The following is an 18,925-nucleotide window of genomic DNA, read 5'->3' on the forward strand; positions in this document are numbered from 1 at the left end:
AAATTACTTGTCTTAGCATTAAAATTACTTATTCGTTCATCAAGTGTTATACGTGTAAATATGTCTACGAATCTAATTTTATCTGACAATCTATTTAAAACAACAATATTATGTGATTTACCTAAATATTACGTAAGTCCATTTATTTACCTACTGGTTATATCTAGCACCGCAAAGAGCATACGTGCATAAAAATATATTTTTAAAATTCAATGTTAAGATTCCTAAGAGCATAAGGTTGTAAATTTAAATCAGTATTACTTCTTTGTGGATTATCTAACACAACTTTGCACTTACCTACTATACAACAAAAACATATCAATTAGTAAACCACTAACGTAACGTAGTGCTCTAGTATTTAATACTAGAGCACTACGTTACGTTACTAAGTTATCGTAATCTTGTATATAAAATTCTCGTGTCACATTGTTAGTTACAGTACTCCTCCAAAACGGGTTTACCGATTTTCACCAGATTTTATATGCATATTCAGTAGGTCTGAGAATTCTCTACCCCTACTTTTTCATACCCCTAAGTGATAAGGGTTGTTCATCTTTAACATTTTTTTTATTTATATAGCAACACAACGTTTGCCGGGTCAGCTAATTATTAGAATAAAATTTAAAGACTTAAAGTAAATTATCTAGAATAACTCTATTTTAACAACATCTTCAACGTTAAAAACTTAACCCGTAAACGCAACTACCCAAATATTTACCAAGAAACAGCTTAAACATTTACAACAATTATCCAATCAAATCCCAACCTCACCTAACGTAACTCGACGCTGGCCATAAACTTTGGTAATCAAACCGATCGATTAGGTAGTACTGATTCACGGTGGTAATCGAACAATTGTTGGTGATCAACGTCCGATAAGGTAGGTGGTACGGTCGTCGGAGCGAGGCGTGGCGGTCGCGCCTCACCGAACAATGGACCGCCGCGACACTACCTACCGCATGAAATGCTACCGATGATTTTTCCAAATATATCGCTTATAGGTATGATTGGTACATTGATTGACCTAATGAAAATTTATAGCCCAAAAAAATAGTTTACAATCTAAAACCCGACTACGAAAAAAATGCAGTTTAGAAAGTGTGAAACCAGAAAATATTATTATAATGTTGTTAAGAAGATAAACGTGGTCCTATACCATTTTGCCCTAAGTATTAACTAAAGTTATAGGATAAAGTTTAATTACTTACAAATCGATTCAAATTATTATCATTGTAAGTAGTTACGCAAGTACGAGTAGTTATTGGTTAAAACTAGACTCAAACTCTACAGGTACCTAAATGAAAATTATTCATGTTGATTTTGGTAGTTTAATGGGAACATCTCTCTTTTTTTTACTTAATATAGAGGTTGTTGCCATTTCCGTTAATTTATATTAGACGCGATGGAGGTCTTTATGGCTCAAACGTAGGGCACTTGTCACTCCTTTTTCTTATCACAAGATCTATTAAACTTAAAATTAAATGAACTATACTATACTTAAAATTAAATTAATTCAACCAAGCCACTCCTGTTTATTTATACCTTTAACGTATTTTTTACGGTTTTATTAAGCGTGTATGGTTATTAACTAGATTACAAAAAACCCACTTACGTCTTTAAATTCTAAATCAAATCGTGCTCTCACAAGGAAGAGAACCCAGCTCGCTGACAATGACAAGTTGCGTGCAAATTTCAAAGAGCGCTGAAGTAATTTGTACCTGTAATAGCTAGCTCAGAGTAATAATTAGTATAGACTACGTTTATACCGCCAACACAACGCCGTAGTATGAATTGGTGGCAGACGTGCTCTAGCTTTTTAAAGCTTTGTTGTTAATTGTAACATACCCATAGCATTCCTAACACATTTTGCTAAAATTACGATATTTACTATTCATCTATCTATCAGCCTTTGGAAGTCCACAACTGGGGGGCATAGGCTTCCCGTAATATGCACCAATCTGATCGTTCCTTCGCCATCTGCATCCAACGATTTCCCACCATCCCACTTCAGATCATCAAACCACTTGGTTGAGGGATGTTATCTAATATTCAAACAACTAAATAAACCAACTCTTTCAACTTGAACTTGAATTATAATAGGTCATCCCACACCGCGCATAACAAAGGTGTTCTCACCTGCCTACTGTTCGTACCCGAGCACACTCGCTCTATTTATAATTACTCTGAGGACTAGGTAGGCCGAGAACGTTAACGTTATCGCAACGTTGTAGCCGTGACGTTATCGTCGGTAACGTAAATCAACGCGATAGTCCGTTGATCGTGACAAATCCGGTAACGCAATCATTTGATAAGAGCCGCACTTATCGATATCAACAGCCTAAATACTGAAGGAACGCCTATTGGTATTTATGCGTAACAGACTGTACCTTCCTATGTATAGCGATATTGTATAAGATTTTAGGGTATTATGTATTAACATTTTCATTGATATTAAAATGACAATAAATAAGCTTAGTATGCTACACTCAAGTTCTAAATTTTAAAGTAGGTTTTCATGCCATATTAAGAAGTTTTGGAAAAAAAAATGTCATCTGTTGGTGTGTTAGACTTGCACCAAGGTACTATTTAAAAAAATATATATTACTAGTTTTTGCCCGCGGCTTCGCCCGCGTTTAAAAGAAAATAATATGACATACTAACATACATAAAACTGAAAATTCATACCTTCGTTGGAACGACAGTGGCGTCATCTGGCGAAAATTGGTCGTACCGACTCTGGAACCTTCGTGGGCACATGGAGAACAACTTTGCTAAAAATCATCACCTGATCAAATGCATAGTTTACGATTCAATCCTTACTAATATCAATAAAATAATCGATTGTTTTGGTCCAAAAGATCGATTCTCCTATTAATCGATCTTAGATTGCCATCCCTAGTTCCCGTGGGATTTCCGGAATAAAAACTATCCTATGTCCTTTCTCGGGTCTCAGACTATCTTTGTACAAAATTTCATTAAAATCGGTTCAGTGGTTTAGGCGTGAAGAACAGACAACCAGACAGACAGACAGACAGACAGAGTTACTTTCGGATTTATAATATTAGTAAGGATGTAGGTATACAAGTTTCGGTAAAGTTTCGGAATTACGGATTAAAATCTTTAAATTCGAACAATTACGGACAATTTCAGGCGTCAAAGTGGACGAGGAATTGACTATATTAGTAGTAGGTATTACAATTAATTTACTCTTATTTAGGAGCAATTATCACAATTAAGTTCCACATAGCTATTGTTAGTAAAACCGAGAGTGGTGAGAGCTTTTATAGTTTTACTGTGAAATATTTAATGTTATTTCCGTTACCTTAAACAAATAAATTGGAACAAAGGCCAAGTGCAGGCCAAAACAATGAGGGTTCTTTCACGCGCTATAAACCAGTATTAATACCTCACTTATTTATTCTTATAATGTTCTCGAGTTAACGACGCCTCGGGCATTCGGTTTTTTATTCCATGCACCATAAAATACGACATCTGGAAATATATTCCACTCGTATTTATATCCGAACTTAGTAGCCCAGAACAATCATCGTGCATGTTTAATGATGTGCCGATTCTTAATAAGTCGTATCGAAAATATAATAGGAGATACTATGCTATCAGGCTCGTTCCTACACGTTTTAAAAAATTAGGCACCAAATTCTAAAACCGTAATTCGTTCATGTTATATCTTTTTCAAATTATCTTCATTCCGTTTCGGTATGTGAAAAAAATTAGGTCGTTTACACACGGACAACTGGGGGACGTTACGCCGTCACGCGGCCTTACAGGATAAGCGTCGGCCTCGTCGATTAGCATAAATCTCGCCAACTAACCGTCACAAATGAACGCGGGGCGCGACACAGCAAACAGGAGGCGACGAGGCGTCGGTCGCGACATCGCATGTCGCTGCGACGATGCGCGACGAATCGCGACCGTCGCCCGCCCGCATAAATCAGCATTATCTCGCGAGATAGCCGCGCGCCTGGACCCACCCTGCCATATCACGCCGAGCCCCGTGTCGTTCGAAAAAATTAATGACTCGGAAAAACGATTCGCTTATGAGGGATCTTTCAATGTAATTGAATTGCTCCACTGAGATCTGCCGAATTGTCACGAGTGCGTAATGCGGAGTCAGGTGTTTTGTTGATTCGACGGTTTTTGTTATATTCGATTGTTTTACTTTACGCTGGATAATTTTAAACTTAGCAATAAGTAAGTAAATGATAATACTATGTATTTTACGATAGGATTTTTTGTATATGTTAGATGTAATGGACACACACTCAAACACAAACACAAAAATACGAATAAAATTCATCGTAACCACGATCAAACCCGGTATGGCAACCCCTTGCTTCACGCAAGTCGTCAAATATTTCCCTTTATGGCATCAACTTGGTCACTTACAAATATATTATTCCAACCTTGTCACAACCGACAGGCGAATATAATATGCATACCTATCAAAAAGGGGAGATGAGAAACAGCGTCGTTAGATGCGCGCACATTAGCTGCATTCACCCCCGGAGATTATCGTAACAGGCTTAATAGAATAATGTAAATATGTCTGTCTGTCGGTCGCTAGTTGCCATGCTAATCGCGTAGCTAACGTAAGCCGTACTTTAAACCTGTCTTTGTGTGCAACTTAGTTTATTTAACGGGGGACCATTTTTCATCCGCTCTGCAAATATTTTGATGGTTGTCGGGTATCCGTTTCGAATTCAGCAGCGTTTACGAGCGGGCAGTTGAATGTTTATGATATTTATTGACAAAATGTGTATACAAATATATTATGTGTGTCTATTTGTAATGTTTCAATAACGACTTTTTACTAAATGTATATAAGTTTATATAGAACTTATAACAAAAAAATATTTAGCTTTTTGGCTGTCTATCTGTTCTGGTCCTGCTTATCTATGAAATGCCTGAAATGTATTTGACGGAACTTTCACTGTAGTTATAAAGCATAACATAATAGGCTACGTTTATTTTAGAAAATGAACTAGGGCTCTGAGCAAAAAAATACCATGAAAATGAAATGAAAATTTATTACTTTATTGATTCACACTTTTTAATGCGGGGAAACCGCTAGACTCAGCTCGTACCTTATAATTTCAGAGCAGCTTTGTAAGCGGCACGAATTACTATTTGCATTTGAAAATCGATGGTTATCGTGACAAAAAATATAATTCTAAGTCGCATAATGTTTTTGCTATAATGGATCGGAGTCGTAAATCATGTACTCTGTCTTTTCTTCGTATCCGTTAATGTAGCTCGATTGTAAACGAGTCTTAATAGATTTAAATTAACATGTTTTCATATTAGAATCTATCGTCGATCGGCAGCGAAGCGTGGTGAAGATGTTTTCAGCCGCTAGCGTTGCCAATTTGTAATCAGGGTTGCCAACTGTAGACATTTTCTCGTACAAAAACAGATAAAATCTCGTATTTTGATAAAACCTCGTACGCTCCCGAAAAGATGGTATATAGGCGAAGAATGTCTGAAATGTGTATTTATCAGCTAAATAAAAGAAGAAAGGTCGCCAGGATGAAACAATCTGTGAAATGTAGGTACTCGTGTCTCGTATATAATATCACCAGGACCGAATACTTAAACGGAAATCCATATTTGTCTTCAAAATTCAGTTAATTCCTATTGAAATCAATACAATTTTCTTTAACGTCAAAATTTTGTGCAAATTTGTACGCGACTGAAGTGTCCTCTTAACTCGTACGAAAGTTTTTTTTTTTAATACAATATAGGAGTAGCAGACGCGAATGCAGTCCACCTGATGGTAAGTGGCTACTGCCGGCCATGGACATTTGTAATCAACCCCATATAAGAGTAAATATTCCTACCTGAGGTCGACTACAGATGCGTCGCTTCCCCTGAGGACTAAGTTGGAATGCTTCGGAAAAGTATTTCTCCCTTATCACACCCTTCAAAACATAACGTAGCAGCACTTAACACTGCTGTTATTATGTAGAAGGTGTGGCGGTGGTACCGTCGGGGTCGAACCACAAAAGGGTTCTACCACCTTCAATCCACAAAGTCCACAAATCTCATATTTGTAGGAGAATTCTCGTACAGTTGGCAACGCTGCTTGTAATCACGGACTTGGCAGGCACCGCGCTCTTTGATTTAGTTCTCACCACTATAAACCATAAACATATGTTCCTACAAATATATGATAAATGATTATGAGCGTTTACTCGCCCGTAAATATTCGGCTTTTGTAACTGAAACAAAACGATATTGTTTTCATCTGATGAATTGATGATTAACGTCGCATCCTAGAGACGTTAATTGCGCCAACGCTTTGATGTTATAAATTATTTTGGACGGAAGTGTTATAAAATATTTTTAAAGAAATAAAAAATAACAGATACTACAGTGATATATAACGATATGTTTCCGTGTATCTACCGTTAGAATATATCGATATGTAGATATGTTATATATTAGTGCATCTATTCCGTTGCGACCTGCATAGATCGCGAGTTCAATTCCCAGTACAAGTCCGGTGCAATTTATCGAACTATTGCAAATGTGTCCGCCGAGCAAACTTGTATTGTGTTTGTTAACCTGTAACGTGGATGCTAGCGGTTTTACGTTCGCTGCACTTCTGTAAACTTTGTGAAGTTTGGCTCTACGGTAGCCCATTTTTGATGGTTAGTGAAAAAGGCAAGAATAACGTGAAATACAATGCAAAAAACATACTATATGTAGTTTAATCTTCGCCAACAAAAAAGGAATCGGAGAAATGTTTCACTAGTATTTAGCAATTTACATTTATTGCATCCTATATTGCATAATTAAATTTTTGATCAGTAAATGTAGAGTAAACCTGGATTTAAAATGGGAGTTAAAGTGTCTGTAGATATTTTCAAAGAAATGATTATAACAATGTTCTCAAATAAAGTTGAAACGCATCGCTATCACCGAGGACTAACTTGACACGTACACTTCAATCTTACCACATCCTACAAACGTTTTCCACGTATAGTGTTCAGTGTTAGTCATAATGTAGGCAAGGCACATCCAGTGCTTGGTTTATATTTTTTTGCGAGCAGTGTCGCGGCGCGCGGCCGCCGGGCGCACACCGCGCTTACACGTACGGCCGGCCCGCCATTTGTCGCACTCGCACGATAATTGTTGATATACGATCGCGATCCGGCACCGTAATTGTCAACGCTTAATCTTCTAATTGGCTCGCATTTGCCAATGCCAGCGAATCAGCATTCGTTAGCGCCGATAGTTCGACGAAAAATCGCTCGTCGATTTCGGCCACATTCGTAAAACATGATCCGCGTATAAAAGTCAAAAGCGAGCGAGGAAGAAAAGCAATTCGCGTCGCCAATTTCGAGAACAGTAAAAAGTGCGATTCACAAGTGCAACTTGAAACGGCGTTTAAGAGCGAACCGAGGGCGGCGCCCGCCGGGGGCGAGAAAACAATTTGGAATTTTATCGGCGACGAGGTGGCGCGGGGCGGGTGACCGTGTTACTTCTGATTTATGGTCACATTAGGTGCAAGCCACAACGCGCGAAACGCACACGCCCGCACTACACTATTATCGCTACTTACTTTTCACCTGTTAATCACAATTCGCATTTGTAACATCGGTAGCAGCGGAAGTAAATAATTGTAATCCCATTCCCATACTAACAGCTTTTTAACTAAAACTTTGCCTTTTTTAGCCAAACAAAACAGAAGTCTGTAAAGATACAAACCTACCTAAATCTATTTCAATATCTACGAGTACAAAACATTAAAAGGAGGAAAACCACCTCATTTTTAAAAAAAGGTGATTGGTAAATTAAACGCTTGTTATTTTTTTAACTGACATATTTATCTACCTTCTTCCGGGCGATGAATGAGGTTTTAGGAGGTATCTACAGTCAACCAGCTGAGACCAAAAGGCGATGAATTTACATGTAAATCAACCCCTATCGTACATTCTCTTAGTACAAATTTTCTAAACAAACATTTTTCTGAACACAAGTACCTACTCGCAAAGACGGTATTATAGTGGATTAGTCAAACTTTGTATATAGATACAGTTGTTTTGTATTTATTAATTCATCTCAATAATAGAATTAAGTCAACTTCAGCGGCGCGGTGTTACAAAGATATTTTAATGCTACTCGAATTCAAAAGCTAATTTCACTAAAACCTTAAATGAAACGAGTTGGAAGCTCGCACATTATTTAACTTGTTCCAAGTTTAAATTGAAAACGCCACCGAACTCTTTACGTAGTCGGACTCAAATTTGAACTTTGCCGCTGAATCGGAAATTTCTTTATAAATATCTTATTAAGCTTAAATTCAGTTGGTGTCACGTTGCCGACACTAATTTTATTCGTGAACGACGGCGTCGGGGCTTGCGGCACGGACTCTGAAAATGTATGCAAACGGGAAACGCGATATTTGACGGGGCTGAAAACGGCAAAAGAATTAAGAAGTCACTCCTAGCCCGACATGCGACGACAAGATCCCACCCACCCGAGCCACTGCGAATCACTTTGCTTTGTCTCGGCAGATTAACTGTCACTTTACCCCCATTAATCTATCAACCTTTTTCATTTACGACAGACGCACTAAATAATAACAGACTTAGACTATGCCTTTGTGGCAAGCTATTACTTATCCCTTCTTGAATCAATTATTTAAAGAACAAAATTAAATATTGACGGACAAATTGGCCAAAATGTAAACTGTAATGGAATATAAAACGTACGTGAACAAATTATACAGCGGGCTACTGACTTAGGCTGTAATTACTTGTAGCGTAGGCATAGAGGGACGGCGTTTCATGACAACACGTGTATTGTTTTAATTCCCATCACGTTAATAATTCACGCACACAACCCTATCTGTATCTATTCGGGTTATGTGAAGAGAACACATGCACCGTATTTGAACACAGCGTGTAATAGATGTGTGATTCATGTAAATGTACCCTTAGCGAGTGTATCGTAGGCTAATCTCGCCCCCTCGGCAGGCGACGCAATATGCCGCGGGCCGGGGTGGCAGGGTTCCGCGGAGAAAACGTGTAAACTAATTATGTACATTTTCGTAGCCACTTATTTACATAACCACGGGCTGAACCCCGCTTTCACCGTGAATATTTCATTTGTAATCTTTACTTTGACGGTTTAATATGACAGCTGTTGGTTTGTTTTTAGGAAACTTTTAATTATTGTTTCGTGTTCTTCCGGTGGCTTCTTTTGTGTGCGTCACCTCGCGCGAATAATGATAGGTGATTGTCGAACAAGTTTTTTACGGATAAACGTCTGGGAAACTTTGTAAGGTGTAATTTGGGATTTTCGCCGACACGGGCCGTGTCGGCTGGCGTCTACAGTAAGGTGCTTATTATATTGATGGCTGTTATGCCTACTAAACGACACCGTTTACTTTCTACGTTTGTTCCGAGGTGGCAATTTATATTGGAGAAACATAAGGGGAAGTCATAATTAAGTATCATTGGAAATTGATGTCATGTTGGGGTTAAACCCTTTACCTTTTTATAGACAAGTTTAATAAGGTATAGTTACACTAGGGACGTACCTATGTAGTGTATTTTTGTGTGTATAAGTAAATGGGGGTTTTTAACATTGGGTTGATTATGCTGTACCTACTGCGAGTGGTTATAGATACTGCAACTAAATGTTTTCTTGTGATGCACATCAGAGGATAATCAAATTAAATCAAATCAATTTATTTGTGAATAAGGTTATTGTTGTTACACAATATTGTTAAATAGTCGCTTATTAAGCCACTGGGTGGCTTACAAATATACGTTTAATCTGTAGGATATGCACGAGGAAGAGCAAAATTCAGATATTCCTGATCGATCCACTTGCAATCGATGAAGAAAACTAGTCTATGTAACTCACAGGAGAAATAGGTTATCTCTATAGGAAATTACTCTGAAACCAAAACTATCGAATATAGCAAAAACGTTTAGAAACCAGCTCAAACTTCAACTCAAACTCGTAGTGTGCAGGAAGTCAATAAATAAAACTATTAGATGGTAATGAGCGAATGGGCAAGAGTTTCGCGAGTATTTATACCCGCCTTCGCGGGAACTAATTTATGGAGGTAAGTACGCGGAAAATGTTTATGTACACCACCGCCCTCCGCCGTTGACATCCGGCCTCCCTACTAGGCCACTGCACATAAGCACTGCCTAGGGATGCACCCATATATCGACATTGAAATATCGATATTGAAGCGTCGATACCATTTTATCATTTCGAAAAAAAATTGTAATAGTGTTTTAGTTCTTTTTTGTTTATAAACGGTCGATGAAATCAAAACTATTGTTAAAATTAATAAGTAATCTTTGAAAATTGTCAACGTAAAAAAAGTTTTCCTTTTTAAAGATTTTGTGAAAATTTTAAACGAAAGACATCGGTAATATCGCGTGAAAATTTCGACATTATCAGTAAGTATAGGTATCGATATCTATGCCTTCAATATAAACATCGATATTTACACCGATAATTTCATTAACTTACCTCCCTATTGCCTTGTTAGATTAAATTATTGTTCCCTTTTTACGGTCGGAACGGTGAAAGCACATAATGCGATTGTTATTGCAATTACAAATTGAACATACTTCGTACAAGCAATGAGGTTCGCAATTGGAATAATTACGGTGTAGGGGTTGCGGTTGCATTAAATGTCAGTTTGTTTTGATATGGTACAATGAAGAGTACCTACCTATGTTGTCCAATTTATTTTACAAAGTTTGATACGTAGGTATAATATCTATAATATGTTTGACGATTAAAAGCTATCTATTAATTATATCACTACGCAAAAAAAAAAACTCTTTTGAGTCTCTGAAAGCTTTTAAGTAAGTGGTATCATAAGTTTTCGGACAATAGTATTATTTTTAGATTTTTAATTAGCACCTTTTATTTATTTGTTTAATTATACTCTCACAGACATATATTGTACTAATTCAAAGAAAAATAAAAATATATTTAATATTTTGAGTATTTGATATTAGGTACTTGGATTTTTCATATATCTACCAAACAACATAATCGCTACCAAACATTTTTTTAATAGATAGAAATAGTTTTATTTGAGTAGATTACAATTAGGTACATTTAAATCACTTATAACATTAAGAAGTAAATGCGTGAAGCTTCATTCTTGGTGTCTCAGATGCAGTAAAATGACTGTATCTTTGAAGTCCAAGTTCGGAGAAAGCGCCGACGATTGACACTCTGGATTACTCATAGCCTCTCTGTTAGCAGATTTAAGAGGCAATTACTAAGCTTTTTAAGGGACCACCGAGGTACTAAGCTTTTCTTAGCCAAAATGACATAAATAAAAGATGTAAATAAATTACGCAGGTCTTGTCACTTTGGTTGAAGACTGTGAAATGTTAGGTATTTCAAATCAGTTATGGATAGATTGATTATTAAATCTATCCAATCTTTTGCATACCAAAGATCGAAACTGGACAATTTCATTCTAATTGAAATTGTTAAATGTCGATGTTTTCAGGCAAACATTGGAAAGTATGTTTTTTTACCCAAAGCAGTAGAGAAGGAATTAAGAATGAATACCTACATATTATTGTGACCTCCTTTGTAGATATCCTATGGCCTGCAATAGGCCCTTACTTACTTCATACTACAGTTCATAGAAGTGGACTGCATGACTATTTAGTATTTCTTATTTTTCATGAATACAAAAAAATACAACAAGTATTGATAGATAGTAGGCACACTCTTAAGGTAGTCACAATAAATCTAAAGAATTGCAAGATAGTTATGGGGCTTTAGGTACCTATTCTAAGTGTCACAAGTTATCCATACCTACATGTCCTACCTGTACTACTGATCTAATTTAAAACGTACCATATACCAAGATAAACGCAACAAGCACTTATCCTTCCTTATCCGTGGGTTCATGACGCAATCAGCGGACCGCAATCGTAGCGATTACGAAGACGAGACCCCGCCCGCTCGCTGACATGTCGCGTTTTAACAGCCCGTACGTGTCCCCCACCTAACCCCCCGACCCCCCGGCCCCCCGGCCCCCAAACTGACGACATTAGCAGCCGCAGACGTAAGGCACGGCCAGACGTTGACGTAGGTAAAGATAGCGTTTTGTAACGTGGTTACTTATATTAAACAATTTAATGTTTGGTTTTTGACTTCCTACTAACTACTACTACTACTGGTACTAACGAGAGCTGAAAATCAAGTGAACAATCAGTGGACGACGCTCTTGTTTTTGGATTTTTATTTCCTGATTATTTAGTTAGTTATTAAACGTAACCTTATTGGTAAATCGGTGATTTTATTGTTTCATAACCAAACTATTGAGTCACAAGGGACACACCGCATTAGAGCCAACTGAGAACTTAAAGCCCAAACATTGTCGATATTATTCTAACAACAATTGCGACTAAGGACCCGTTTACATCGGGCAGAATGCTGCTTTCGGCAAAATGAAGTAGTTTGCAACAGACCACTTCTTGCAAACTAATCTTCAAGTCGACTGCCACCTATACGTGTCTATCGACATCGATTTGCCGAAACGCCGTTGGCTAAAGACAATTTCCGTCGTCAATTTCGGTCGCCATTTTCGATCACCGCTTTCGGTCGACTGTCAACTGTCGACGGTCGATTTTCGACAACCAAATTAGGCACCAAAGCGAGGTGTTTACAACGACTTCGTAGGCACCATCAGTAGGCAAGTAAGTGTAATCACCAGACCTGATGTAAATGAGCCCTAACACCATTGAGACATGAATTCATATAAGTAGGTTACCCATGAATCTACATACTGTGTAGGCGTTTACGTGGAACTATTTGTCAGCTACTTAGCCTGACGTTGATACCTTGGTCTGTCCGTCAAACGTCTACCAATTCGGGCGAGCCATATAAACACGATTGTCACAATGTCGCAATGATTAGGACATCAACGGATAACTGCTGAGTGGGCGGTTATCTATTAGGGACCTATACTTAGTGACTCGCCTACGCGACAACGAAATAGTAATCGAGTCACCATGTCAACTTATACTAAAGTGTTAAAGTTTGTTTTCTCAGTAGCCGACAATAGTAAGTACATGTCCGGCTGTCAGTATTTGTATGGTTATCAACCTATAATTATTATTGTTCCAATGCTAGGTATCAGCTCGTACTCCGGTTGCGTTCCGTCGGAGATCCCGGAGTTCACCAACAAGCGTGGACGACCACCGGGGGGGTTTTAGTGCGGTAAGAATCCCACATAACCCGGCGTCGCTCCCACGTCGTCGGGTACCTTTTGAAGGTTTCCCCCTCGTTAAGAAAAAAAAGGTGTTAGCTCGTAGAGTGTGAGGGCTTAGACCATAATAGTTACATTGTAGGCAAGTGTGAATTAGTTTAAAATAGTACTAGATGACCCGGTGAACTTCGTACCACCTAATTATGAGTGACTCGTGGTTTCACTCGTGTAATTTATGTATTATGTCCATAAACTACTGGTAAATATTAGGAAATGGCCACAGGAGAACAGGAAAATAAAAAATACAATTAAATAAAATTCACTCTACCTCTCTGCACTCTGTTATTTTTTTACCGACTTCAAAAAGGAGGTGGTTATCAATTCGGCCGGTATCTTTTTTTATGTATGTACACGAATTACTCCGCCGTTAGTGAACCGATTTTAATAATTATTTTTTTATTGTGTTATTTTTTATTGTAGGTTCTAATGAAATTACAAAGTCAGTTCATCATTGACTATTTAAGGGTCTGATAATGTGGCTCGGAGACAAAATATGTAACTCCTCAACCGATGGGAATAATTGAGTCGTGTTTGAAGATATTTGGTGTAGGAGGTTCTAATGAAATTGTAAATCATTGGCTATTTAGTTAGGTTAGGTTGGAACACATAAAACAATATAAAACTAAGCGGGCAGGGCGCGGCAGCGCCCTGTGAGCGGGCGGTTCCAATCAATGTAAATTCAGACCGTACCTTAATTCATGATCACGTTTATACAATTTTATATTGTATTAATATAAATGTTATTATGTCATCACTAAAAAGGGTAAAAAAATTTTTAACAAAAAATACAACCGACTTCTATGTCACTACATAGTAAAAAATAATTCAAATAAAGGTTGGTTGGTTTAGTACATATTTCTGAAGTCGGCGCTCAATATATTTCGTTCGAATTATTTTTTACTTTGTAGTGACATAGAAGTCGGTTGTATTTTTTGTTATTTTTTTTACAAACACGCGAAAAGAAGTACCTATAACTTCAATAACGGTTATTTTTAAAGAAAGTTTATTTACTTATAGTACTCTAATCGGGTTGTTGAATAGCTAAAAATGCTGAAACAGGTGTGTAAATAGAAAGGCGATTTATAACAGTCTTAAGGGTTGATCTAAAAAAACAAACAGTGACTCAGATGCTTCATTATGTCTTATGATAATTTTCTTAGTGCTCCAAATTAACGGATATTAAATTAAAGTTCCATACCCGATTAAACGACCCTAAAGGTTGATTTTCCAAAAACGGTGAAAAATGTGTTCTATTATTTTGAATCAAAAAGCTAAATTCCAATTTTCATAGACTTTGCTTCAAAATCTGCCGATTTCTAAACGAAGTGTCTTCTAAAGCCAAATGCAAATTTTTACAGTTTTTGCTTCCAAATTAACGGATTTTAATATAAAATTCCAACCCCTACTTAACCAACTTAAGGGTTGATTTTGCAAATATCGTAAAATAGATATTTAATTACTTTCTATCGAAATCCTATCAAATACCAATTTTCATATAGATTTGCATCAAAACTGGGGGACTTTAATACAAACTTTCAACTCTTATTTATTCACGGAAACGCGGTCGAACAGGATAAAAAGTATCCTATGTCCGTCTCCTGGTTCTAAGCTACCTCTCCACCAATTTTCAGTCAAATTGGTTCAGCCGTTGTTGAGTTATAAAATGCTTCACGAAAACGCGGTCGAACGGGATAAAAAGTATCCTATGTCCTTTTCCTGCTTCTAAGCTACCTCTCGATTAATTTTCAGTCAAATTGGTTCAGCCGTTCTTGAGTTATAAAATGACTTCACGGAAACGCGGTCGAACGGGATAAAAAGTATCCTATGTCCGTTTCCTGGTTCTAATCTACCTCTTTACCAATTTTCAGCTAAATCGGTTCAACCGTTCTTGAGTTATAAAATGACTTCAAGGAAACGCGGTCGAACGGGATAAAAAGTATCCTATGTCCGTCTCCTGGTTCTAAGCTACCTCTCCACCAATTTTCAGCCAAATCGGTTCAGCCGTTCTTGAGTTATAAGTGGAGTAACTAACACGACTTTCTTTTATATATATAGATTTGTATAGATGCCGATATTTGTGTGAATGTGCGTGTGCGTGTGCTTGTGTGTCTGCCTACCTTATGTAAGTCTGTGTGATTTTGTATGTATCTATGTGTGTATACCTATAAGTATGCCACTCACGAATGTTATTGTTAAACGAAAGTTGAAATTTTTTTTTAAATAACGAATTAAATAATCATTATATTTTAATTAAATAAAGTTTCGTATAATCGGTTAACAGTTTTTAAAACAGCTTAATAACAATAAACCGATATACTTATAACGATTATAACCGGTTAAATAACGTTCTAATTCGCTACGTTGCCATTTACAGTAACACTCCGGCAACTGGAAAACAATCTAACTATAGCTTGGTTTCGCAAGCGGTTTTAAAAACAGTCGGTCAAACGTGAAACGTCAGAAATTGAATTAGAAACACTTAGGTGTAATGCTTTTGCTTAGATCCGTAATGCGATTGAAATCGATATAAAAATTAGGCAACATCACTAATGGGACATATTGAAACGGGTAGGAATAGTCTGATAAATACATAATGCACTTTATGTACACTTTGTATTTATAAATAGTATTTTGAAAATAATTCAAAAGAAAATAAATTATACATTATTATTTTAAGTAGGTGTGTTAAAGCTCTTATTAAAAAGTTCTTTTTTGTTTGTTATTAGCAAGAGCATAGAGCAAGAGGTTAACTTTCAAAAATTATACTATAGGTTTAAATATAATTTAGTTTTGATGCTCACATAATTCTTTTGAGTCGCCTAATCTATATATATAAAAGAAAGTCGTGTTAGTTACTCCACTTATAACTCAAGAACGGCTGAACCGATTTAGCTGAAAATTGGTAGGGAGGTAGTTTAGAGCCAGGAGAAGGACATAGGATACTTTTTATCCCGTTCGACCGCGTTTCCTTGAAGTCATTTTATAACTCAAGAACGGTTGAACCGATTTAGCTGAAAATTGGTAAAGAGGTAGATTAGAACCAGGAAACGGACATAGGATACTTTTTATCCCGTTCAACCGCGTTTCCGTGAAGTCATTTTATAACTCAAGAACGGCTGAACCAATTTGACTGCAAATTAATCGAGAGGTAGCTTAGAAGCAGGAAAAGGACATAGGATACTTTTTATCCCGTTCGACCGCGTTTTCGTGAAGCATTTTATAACTCAACAACGGCTGAACCAATTTGACTGAAAATTGGTGGAGAGGTAGCTTAGAACCAGGAGACGGACATAGGATACTTTTTATCCTGTTAGACCGCGTTTCCGTGAATAAATAAGAGTTGAAAGTTTGTATTAAATTCCCCCAGTTTTGATGCAAATCTATATGAAAATTGGTATTTGATAGGATTTCGATAGAAAGTAATTAAATATCTATTTTACGATATTTGCAAAATCAACCCTTAAGTTGGTTAAGTAGGGGTTGGAATTTTATGTTAAAATCCGTTAATTTGGAAGCAAAAACTGTAAAAATTTGCATTTGGCTTTAGAAGACACTTCGTTTAGAAACCGGCAGATTTTGAAGCAAAGTCTATGAAAATTGGAATTTAGCTTTTTGATTCAAAATAATAGAACACATTTTTCACCGTTTTTGGAAAATCAACCTTTAGGGTCGTTTAATCGGGTATGGAACTTTAATTTAATATCCGTTAATTTGGAGCACTAAGAAAATTATCATAAGACATAATGAAGCATCTGAGTCACTGTTTGTTTTTTTAGATCAACCCTTAAAACTGTTATAAACCGCCTTTCTATTTACACACCTGTTTCAGCATTTTTAGCTATTCAACAACCCGATTAGAGTACTATAAGTAAATAAACTTTCTTTAAAAAAAACCGTTATTGAAGTTATAGGTACTTCTTTTCGCGTGTTTGTAAAAAAAATAACAAAAAATACAACCGACTTCTATGTCACTACAAAGTAAAAAATAATTCGAACGAAATATATTGAGCGCCGACTTCAGAAATATGTACTAAACCAACATTTATTTGAATAATTTTTTACTATGTAGTGACATAGAAGTCGGTTGTATTTTATGTTAAAAAAAATTTTACCCTTTTTAGTGATGACATAATAACATTTATATTAATACAATATAAAATTGTATAAACGTGATCATGAATTAAGGTACGGTCTGAATTTACATTGATTGGAACCGCCCGCTCGCAGGGCGCTGCCGCGCCCTGCCCGCTTAGTTTTATATTGTCTTATGTGTTCCAACCTAACCTAACTAAATAGTCAATGATGAACTGGCTTTGCAATTTCATTAGAACCTCCTACACCAAATATCTTCAAACACGACTCAATTATTCCCATCGGTTGACGAGTTACATATTTTGTCTCCGAGCCACATTATCAGACCCTTAAATAGTCAATGATGAACTGACTTTGCAATTTCGTTAGAACTTACACCAAATATCTTCAAACACAACTCAAATATCCCCATCGGTTGAGGAGTTACATATTTTGTCTCCGAGCCACATTATCAGACCCTTAAATAGTCAATGATGAACTGACTTTTTAATTTCATTAGAACCTACAATAAAAAATAACACAATAAAAAAATAATTATTAAAATCAGTTCACTAACGGCGGAGTAATTCGTGTACATACATAAAAAAAAGATACCGGCCGAATTGATAACCACCTCCTTTTTGAAGTCGGTAAAAAAATAACAGAGTGCAGAGAGGTAGAGTGAATTTTATTTAATTGTATTTTTTATTTTCCTGTTCTCCTGTGGCCATTTCCTAATATTTACCAGTAGTTTATGGACATAATACATAAATTACACGAGTGAAACCACGAGGTACAGATAGTCACTCATAATTAGGTGGTACGAAGTTCACCGGGTCATCTAGTCTGAGATAAACATAAAACCATACTTAGGTATATTACTCTACATTTAACGAATCTACTTAAGTTAAAGGTATACCTACCTACCTGTTCCCAAAGTTGTTATCCGTCTAACAACTTAATTACGATCTTGGCAAAACTTTGAAAAACACATGAAAATTAGCGAAGGAACGCGCAGGCGAGTCGTTCGCGGATATTATCGCCAAACTTCCCAATTTCAGCGTCGACTTGCGAAACTCATCGCTTTGTAAACGAAAACAGGTGTAACGGTAATGGCGGCGCGGCTTGCGGCAGCGGCCTGGACTGTTGCGACTGGTGCGGCTCGTGCGGCTCATCCCGGTTGTACAGTTTGTCGATTTTACACGAATGTTTTAAAATACAAATAAATACATAAATAAATAAATACATGAGAGGTTAAAAATGGGTAGATTTCCAAATTCCATTAGCAGTCCACCCTTTTAATTAAATGTTACATCTGCATATTAACTTATTAAGTATTTTTATTAAAAAACAAAAAAACATTTAAAAATACCTAGTGATCTGATTTGATTTTAACATATTCATGCGCTTTTGGTGTTTTGAAAGCTTTCAATAATGTTCATGTTCTCAAATCCTAAAACACAGATAAACATTTAATTTGATTTCCGCCTAGAAGGTAATTAAACTTTGGACTTTATGCGCGGCAGCCTGGCACGATTTCGTACTTAGCCAGCGCTC

General features: G+C 36.7%; 1 protein-coding gene across 2 annotated transcripts in view; it reads left to right on the top strand.

Annotated features, from left to right (window-relative positions):
• Window positions 1–18,925, top strand: part of LOC140748050 (T-box transcription factor TBX20) — a 61,213-nt gene that overhangs the window by 14,986 nt on the left and 27,302 nt on the right. The gene's annotated exons all lie outside the window — the stretch shown is intronic.

Source organism: Epargyreus clarus, unplaced genomic scaffold, assembly GCF_041222505.1.
Source record: "Epargyreus clarus isolate Ecla_fem2 unplaced genomic scaffold, WU_Ecla_fem_2.2 ptg000015l, whole genome shotgun sequence".
Lineage (NCBI taxonomy): Eukaryota > Metazoa > Arthropoda > Insecta > Lepidoptera > Hesperiidae > Epargyreus > Epargyreus clarus.